Source organism: Salvia splendens, chromosome 22, assembly GCF_004379255.2.
Source record: "Salvia splendens isolate huo1 chromosome 22, SspV2, whole genome shotgun sequence".
NCBI classification, from domain to species: Eukaryota; Viridiplantae; Streptophyta; class Magnoliopsida; order Lamiales; family Lamiaceae; genus Salvia; species Salvia splendens.
Window position 1 is genome coordinate 9961814 of NC_056053.1, and position 8325 is coordinate 9970138.

The 8325-nt window shown below is 42.9% G+C and overlaps 1 long non-coding RNA gene across 1 annotated transcript; it reads right to left on the reverse strand.

The window, feature by feature from the left end:
- Positions 1 to 6652: 6652 nt before the first annotated feature.
- Positions 6653 to 7664, reverse strand: LOC121786996. The gene is made up of 2 exons (XR_006047235.1): positions 7430 to 7664; positions 6653 to 6801 (listed from the first exon to the last, which is right to left on the reverse strand). It is a non-coding gene; the product is annotated as an uncharacterized LOC121786996 (long non-coding RNA).
- Between the last annotated feature and the right edge of the window lie 661 nt (positions 7665 to 8325).

Here is an 8325-nt window from a genome sequence, read left to right on the forward strand (position 1 = left end):
GGAAAATGTTGTGGTCAGATGAGATGTGAGACACTATGGGAGTATGTGATTGAATGCGTTGAATGTGATGGATATTGAAGTGTGAATATGAATCGCATGCTTGAGGCGGAGACTTGTTATTACATGTTTGAACTGCGAATTTAACTTGAAGGACATACATGTTGATTACTTGAGCGGTAATTTATTTTTATGCCTATGTGGTCGAAATTGCATGATTTCGAAACTATGAATGCAAAGCATGATGAGTGCATAGTTGCAATTTTGTGATTGTGATACAGATATCCATGAACTGTATGATTTGCATGCAATAATATCGTCATGGGATGAAATGCTATGGAATGCCAAATGGTTTATATGGACAAACATGTTTGACTGTGCAATATATAAATAACGTTTTATGTGATGATAATTCATGATTGATGAAGTACGAGGTATCGTATAGAATCATTGTGAAAGTGAAATGTGGAATTTTGAACTTCGTTGTAAATGTAGAACTCATATGAAGCTTGAATTAAGCGACGATTGAATATGTGTTGAAGTATGAGACTATGAACTCTGTCTGGAAAACATAGAGTGCCTAAGAAGTATGTTAGGCTGAACGTGCTTGAACATAGTTGTAAATTGATGACTACAATATCACTTTCCTGAGTGATGGGACAAACGAAAACATATACTTCGAACTAGACAGATTATTGTAATTGCCTATTGTCTTCCCTGGATGATAAGAACAAAAAGAAAGGAAGTTTCTAACGAGATCAAGACAAGAAGAAATGTTAGGTAATGTATCCTAACAACGACGAGAATTTGTGCCTGCAATCAAATAAAGTGAATGCAATCGTGAATAACATGTTAATGCGACGACGCGTTACAAATATGACAACAGTTAGGACACGTTAAGGCCAGGAGGGTTATTACCATGTTTTAATGAGAATGACTGCTAGGGCGTGCCAAAAACAATATGAAGATGTGACCTTCAAAGACAATTAATTGTTGTAACGACACCAAGAATCTTGACTTAGAATCTAGAGTTTTCGAGGACGCTTCTATTATCTTCGGGAAATGACGGAGTGCCACCTTTGTAGCTAGAATGGATGAATTTAATTGACGGTACTTACTTGGATTATCAGGAATCTTTCTATGAAGCTCCTTGACAATGAATTCTTTTCATGCATTTAGAACTTTTGATTGACCTGAAATTTGCAAGTGATGCATCACTGTTTCCTTTTAATGAAAGTAGTGACTCATTCTCGTTCCTCTTGAGTCATTTTCGGAGCCATTCTAATCAAGGGCAATTTGAAAAATGCTTCTCATGTTGAAACCCGTTCTGATCCAAGTAAGGCTGTTAAATAGATTTCTAAATTCTTGATACAAGACTCTCAAGAAAGACAATGGCTCGATCTCTGCAAACACATATGAGGAATAAGTTTCAAGAGACACATACAAAACGATACACCAACAACACGAGGAGTCGAATATTTTCGCATCTATGATATGTTGTAGCAAGCAGCCAAAGAATCGAACTTTATGCCATACCAGACATTAGGTCTTGAGAAACAAAAGCTGAGAGAAGCCGTGCACATCAAATGATCATGTTTTGCGGCTCAGAATTTATGTAAGTGATTGATCAAGGGATATACGGATAACAACTTAGAGAAGGTCGTCGCATAAGATCATCACTGTACGACAGTATTGGAATGAAAGTACGAGCACCCTGATAGATTAAGATATACGAATGAAGGTCGTCGACGAGAGGAAGTCGACCAACAAGTGGCGAAATTGAATCAACTAAAATGGGAAACAATCGAATGGAGAAACGCAGGCAAGTACCATCACCATCACCTCCTCCACCTAAGCCAAAACGACATATTGAATAATTTTTGCTAAAGCAAAATCCTCCTATATTCAATGGGATAGGAGAGCCAGCAAAGGCCGGGACTTGGATACGCGTATTGGAGAGCATCTTCGAATTCTTGAAGTGCACCGAGGAAGAGCAATTGATTTATGTAACCTACCAACTCACAGATTCGGCCGACTTTAGGTGGGACCAAGCAAGGGACCTGACCCCTAAGAAAGTGGGTAGAATGACTTGGGTGAACTTTAATGAGACGATATATAACAAGTACATACCAAAGAGCTACTAAAAGGCAAAGGCGGCTGAGTTTTACAACTTAACCCATGGGCGTATGTCGGTGACTGAATATGATCGCACACTCTGCGATATGACTTGGCATGCACCTGAACAAGTTGACACTGATGAGGAACTGGCCGAAAAGTTCTGTGAGGGTCTAAGGCATGAGATCAAGATGACATTAGCCAGTCATGGGAGGCTTACATATGCGGAGGCGTTGGCCCTTGCGCTAGATGTTGAGGCAGCTATACCCAAGGAGAGGGTGACGGAGAACACTACACTGGCACTGCCTCCACCACATTATCCTCGAGAGAAGAGAAAGTGGGATAGGAATAGGACCCACTAAGAAAACAAGAGGTACCAGCCCACCCAAAACCGACCACAATATGGGGGCAGACAAATTTTCTCTAACCAGAAGGGTGACTTCCGACCTAGACCACCACAATGCAATGTGTGCTCCAGGTACCATTTTGGAGAGTGTAGAGTGCAGAAAACTACCAAGTGCTTTAACTGTGGGGGAAATGACTACTTCTCTAGAGAGTGTCCGAGCAAGAATGCGGGGATGGGGTCAAGGCAGAACAATCAAGGATTCCGTCAGCAGTCGAGGGCACCACCGGCTGAACTAAGGATGAATCGTGATCAATCTCCGCGACAACAACAACCTCACCGCCCAAGACTTCCCTCCCAGGCTAGAGCATATGAGCTGAGTTTTAGACAACCCAAGACTGAACAAGGGAGTCACGAGAACGGGAATTTGGAAGGTATGGGCAAACTCCTCGATACGGGCGCATCGCATTCTTTCATATCAGAACTATGTATGGACACATTAAGTTGCCAGCAAATAAATCTGAACATAAGATGATGGTGACCTTACCAGTGGGAGAGGTAGTAGAGATTTCTCGAACATGCTCGAACATAGAAATTGTTATGGGAGAACTTAGGCTAGTCGCGCATGACTTACAAGTTATGGCCATGAAAGATGTCGATTTAATATTGGGAATGGATTGATTGACTGCGAATTTTGCTACGATTTGATTAAGGAGAGACAAAAATCATTACAAGCCCCTGGATAGGAACCAATCGTGTATCATGGAATCACGATGAACAGAAAGACGTCTATCATTTCCGCACTCCAAGCCACTACGATGTTGAGAAAAGGGCATCCTGCCTATCTGGTCTACCTGCAAGGAGACGAGAAGGAGGAAAAGAAAGTGGAGGATGTCGATGTGGTACGAGAATTTGCAGACGTTTTTGCTGAAGCTTTACCTGGCCCACCGCCAGATCGACAATTGGAGTTCACAATCGACCTAGAGCTAGGGTCAGCACAGGTGTCTAAGGCTCCATATCGAATGACGGCTAAAGAGTTGGAAGAACTCAAGATACAACTTCAAGAGCTTATAGACTTGGGTTTCATTAGACCCAGTGTTTCACCGTGGGGCGCACATGTGCTTTTTGTGAAGAAGAAGGATGGATCGATGAGAATGTGTATCGATTATAGAGAGTTGAACAAGATGACTCTCAAGAACAAATATCCACTGCCGAGAATAGACGACCTATTCGAGCAACTCCGAGGAGCTGGTGTGTTCTCAAAGATGGATTTAAGGTCCGGATACCACCAGTTGAGAGTCCGACGAGAAGACATACCGAAGACTGCTTTTCGCACGAGATATGGTCACCATGAGTTTGTGGTGATGCCGTTTGGATTAACGAGTGCACCTGCAGTATTCATGGATTTGATGAACCGAGTATTTCACCCATACTTGGATAAATTCATTTTGGTATTCATAGATGATGTACTCGTCTATTCGAGGAATGAGAAGGAACACGAGGAGCACCTGCGAATCACTTTGGAGACGTTGAGGAGTGAGAAGCTGTATGCCAAATTCAGCAAGTGTGAGTTTTGGCTTAAGGAAGTAAACTTCCTTGGTCACATTGTGTCGGCAGAAGGAATTCGAGTGGATCTCGCTAAGGTCGAGGCGATACAACAATAGAAAGCACCTTCAACACCAAACGAGATTCAGAGTTTCCTAGGCATGGCAGGATACTGCCGAAGTTTTATAGACGGATTCTCCAAGATAGTGAGACCCATGACCCAACAACTCAAGAAGGGGGTAAAAGTCAATTGGACCCCGGAGTGTGAGGCCAGTTTCCAACTGTTGAAGGAAAAGCTAACTAGTCCACCGATTCTAGCTGTGCCAGAACATGGAGTGAACTACATGGTATACACATACGCTTCGAAGGTGGGACTTGGATGTGTGTTGATGCAGAACAACAAAGTGATTGCTTATGCATCACGACAATTGAGGCCACACGAGTTGAACTATCCAACCCACGACTTGGAGTTAGCAGCGGTAGTACACGCCTTAAAGATTTGGAGACATCACCTCTACGGAGTCCGATGTGAGATCTTCACGGATCACAAAAGCTTGAAGTACTTCTTCGAGCAGAAAGATTTGAATATACGGCAACGAAGATGGCTCGAATTGGTGAAGGACTACGATTGTGGCATCAATTACCACCCCCGACAAAGCAAATGTTGTGGCGGATGCTTTGAGCCGGAAAGATCATTCATAGCTGGCTACTTTTATCACCAAAGAAGAAATCTTGATTCGCGAGTTAACAAGATGCGTTTGGAAGTGGTGAGGGCACCTGAAACAGTGGAAGCCCGAATCGCCACTTTAGTCGTTGAACCTGATCTAAGGTCGAGGATTATTGAAGCACAACGGATGGATGCGAACTTGGAGGAAATTCGGATAGAAGTGCGAACTGGCGAATCTGGGAACTTTAGTGAAGAAGGTGACAATGCCCTTACTTTCGAAGGAAGATTATGCATGCCGGATAACGAGGGGCTAAAAAACGAGGTGATGAGTGAAGCTCATGATACACCTTACACCGCCCACCCAGGAAGTACGAAAATGTATCAAGATTTGAAGAAATCCTTTTGGTGGAATGGTATGAAGAGGGACATAGCGTCATTCGTCGAGAGATGTTTAGTCTGTCAGCAGGTGAAGATTCTACATCAACGACCGTATGGGAAGTTATAACCACTAGAGATTCCCGAGTGGAAATGGGAGCACATCCCCATGGATTTCGTGACAGGTTTGCCAAGGACTCTGAGAGGGAAACACCGACATTTGGGTAATTATAGATCGACTTACTAAGAGTGCGCATCTCATACCGATTCTTATAAGCTATGGGTCCAACAAGCTAGCTCAAAATAACGTAAAGGAGATAGTCCGATTGCATGGAGTCCCAGTGACTATCACGTCCGACCGTGACCCAAAATTCACCTCAAGATTTTGGATAAGTCTACAGAAGGAGCTTGGAACCAAATTGAACTTCAGCACACCATTTCACCCGCAGATTGATGGACAGTCCGAAAGAACGATCCAAACTCTCGAAGATATGCTGAGAGCCGTGGTACTCGACCGAGGAGGAAGTTGGGAGGCAGCACTACCATTGATCGAGCTCGCCTACAACAATAGCTTCCAGGCAACGATAAACATAGCGCCGTATGAGGCATTATACGGAAGAAAGTGTAGATCACCGCTCTACTGGGACGAAGTTGGCGAAAGAAGAATACTTGGACCCGATGCAGTTGAAGAAATGGTGGGAATCGTGCGGCAAATTCGTGAAAGGATAAAAGAAGCTCAAGACAGACAAATATCATACGCGGATGCCCGACGAACTGACTTACAATTCCAGGCTGGCGACAAAGTTTTCCTAAAGGTATCCCCGTCAAAAGGGATAACCCGATTTGGCGTCAAGGGCAAACTGAAGCCGCAATTTATTGGGCCTTATGAAATTCTGGAAAGAGAGGGCCCCGTTGCATACCGTTTGGCGCACCCACCAGACCTTGGAAATGTTCACAACGTTTTTCATGTGTCACAGTTACGAAAATACGTGTTCGACCCGAAGCACGTGATCCGTTTTGAGGAAGTCGGGTTGAATCCGGACTTAAGCTACGAAGAGAGACCCCAATTTATTTTGGACCGAAAGATCCAAATTGTGAGAAATAAAAATGTTGCTTGTGTGAAAGTACTATGGGAAAATCATGGGCATGAAGAAGCCACGTGGGAGAATGAGGATAAAATGATGGAATTGTACCCAGAACTCTTTACGTGAGGGTAACAAATTTCGGGACGAAATTTCTGCTAAGGTTGGTAGGATGTAACGCCCCACTTTTTGAACCCTAATTTTCGAACCCTAAAGTACTTGCTTTTAATGCTATTAATATTGCGAAGTCCGTGAATTAATTGTCGACTAGAATTGTTGTTGGATACTTTTCGTGACCTAATTTGGAGTTGGATTTTTTTTGACTGGGTCAACTTTGTTGAATATGTGACCTGGCTGCTTTGAATAATTGATGTGGAGTGAAATTAAATATTTTTCAGTAATTGATAAATTGTTATGAGAGCTAGAAATTTGTGAAGTAAATCATAATGTGAATTAAAATAATTCATTTCCGTGAGGAATATATATATTGGACTCAATCTGCGAGTTGGATTTAATAAATTGAATAAATAATATAAAAATCCAGTCCGTAATAAATAACTTGTGGCCTGTATAATTTAATAAAATACAAACGACTGTGAATTAAACAAATCAAACTAAATCCTCTTCCTGTTGACTTGGACGACAAGTGCAAAGATTTTTTTTCCCTCCTCTGTGATCTGCAAATAAATGCTAACAAATCCAAATTAATCCAAAAAAAAAAGAAGGGATTCGAATCCCACTCCTATTTTTCCCACGATTAAAAACCGCCCCCATGAATCTCTCCCTTAAATTAAGCTACCCATCAGCCACCTTCCCCCTATTATATACTTTTCCTAAATCAAATTTTCCCTATTCTCACAACTCTGCAACCGAGCCGCATCTCTGCAACAAGAATTCAGGGAAATTTCTCCTTTTGAAATCCACGGCAGAATTCGAAGAGTGCCGAATTCTCAATTCAGTCCTAACTGTGGTAAACAATTTCCCTATCGACTTATACCTAAATTGCTTTGGTTTCAAAATCTAACATCAACAATTTCTAATAACCGAAATCGAAATTCTCAGCTTCAAAGAGCCTCTCATTTCAGCTTTGTGAACTCCACAACCAAGTCCTACTCAAGAAGGTATAATTCTTTTTACTCGATCCTAAAGCATGAAATTTTTGTTAGCAATCGCTTTCACAGCATATCATCATCCACCCTTCCCACACGTAACACCATTATCCGAACCATCACCGATCAAACACCGCACCACAGTTAAACACTCCGTATTTAATCAAAAATTTAAAACGAAGTGAAAGAAGCATACTTGGATGAAAACCGGTCTGTTCGGTTGAAATCGGGGTCTTGCGGGGCTGAACGGGTTAGTTCCGGGGCAAATCGGGGCGGAATCGGAGGCAGCGCCTCCCGGCGACGGCTGCACAACCACCGGCGGTGGCATCTCCCGGCTGGACGAACGACGACAGCAGCGATGGCAGCAGCAGCTCTTCCCGGCGACGAAGGCAGCGGACGGAGGAGGCGAAGCCTGGGCTGGCGTCGGTTCAGCGGCGCGACAGCGGGTGCGCGACAGCAGCGGCGTGCGACGGAGCCTGGCGGAGGCTGACCGGCGAGACAGCAGCACTTCCCGGCGGATCGGCGGCACCACTGCGACGGCGACGCACGGCTAGGTCCGTTGCGGTCTAAATCGGAGAAGGCAACGTGAATTGGGAGAATTTGCTGCAATCCTCGATTTGGTCGAAGAGGGAGATAAGAAGAGATAGACGTGGGGTGGGGAGTAAAATCTTTTTGTTTTTGTTTTTTTTATAAATGAGAGAGTTGGGCCTTGGTGTTAAAAAAAGAGTTGGGCCTTTTTATCTTGGTTAAGGAAAAGAAATAAGGATGGTTGTATTTTAGTTGGGCCAATAATTAAATAAATCTTTGAATTAATAATTAAATTAATTGTGGGGAATTATTTAGTTAATTCTCGGAATAATTCGATGTACAATTAATTTACCCCGAGTTTCGAAATAAATGTAATTGCGAGGGGAGTACTTGCGATAATTTTATTATGCACTTTTATAATTTTGGGGATTTTATTTCGTTATCGTTGAGGAAAAATACGAGGAGCCAACGGAGGAATTAGGGGCGTAAGCGGCCTCCGAATAATCGAAAACTGAGATAAAACGAGTTAAATAACTTTGCTTAGGGGGCATGCATCTATTTATT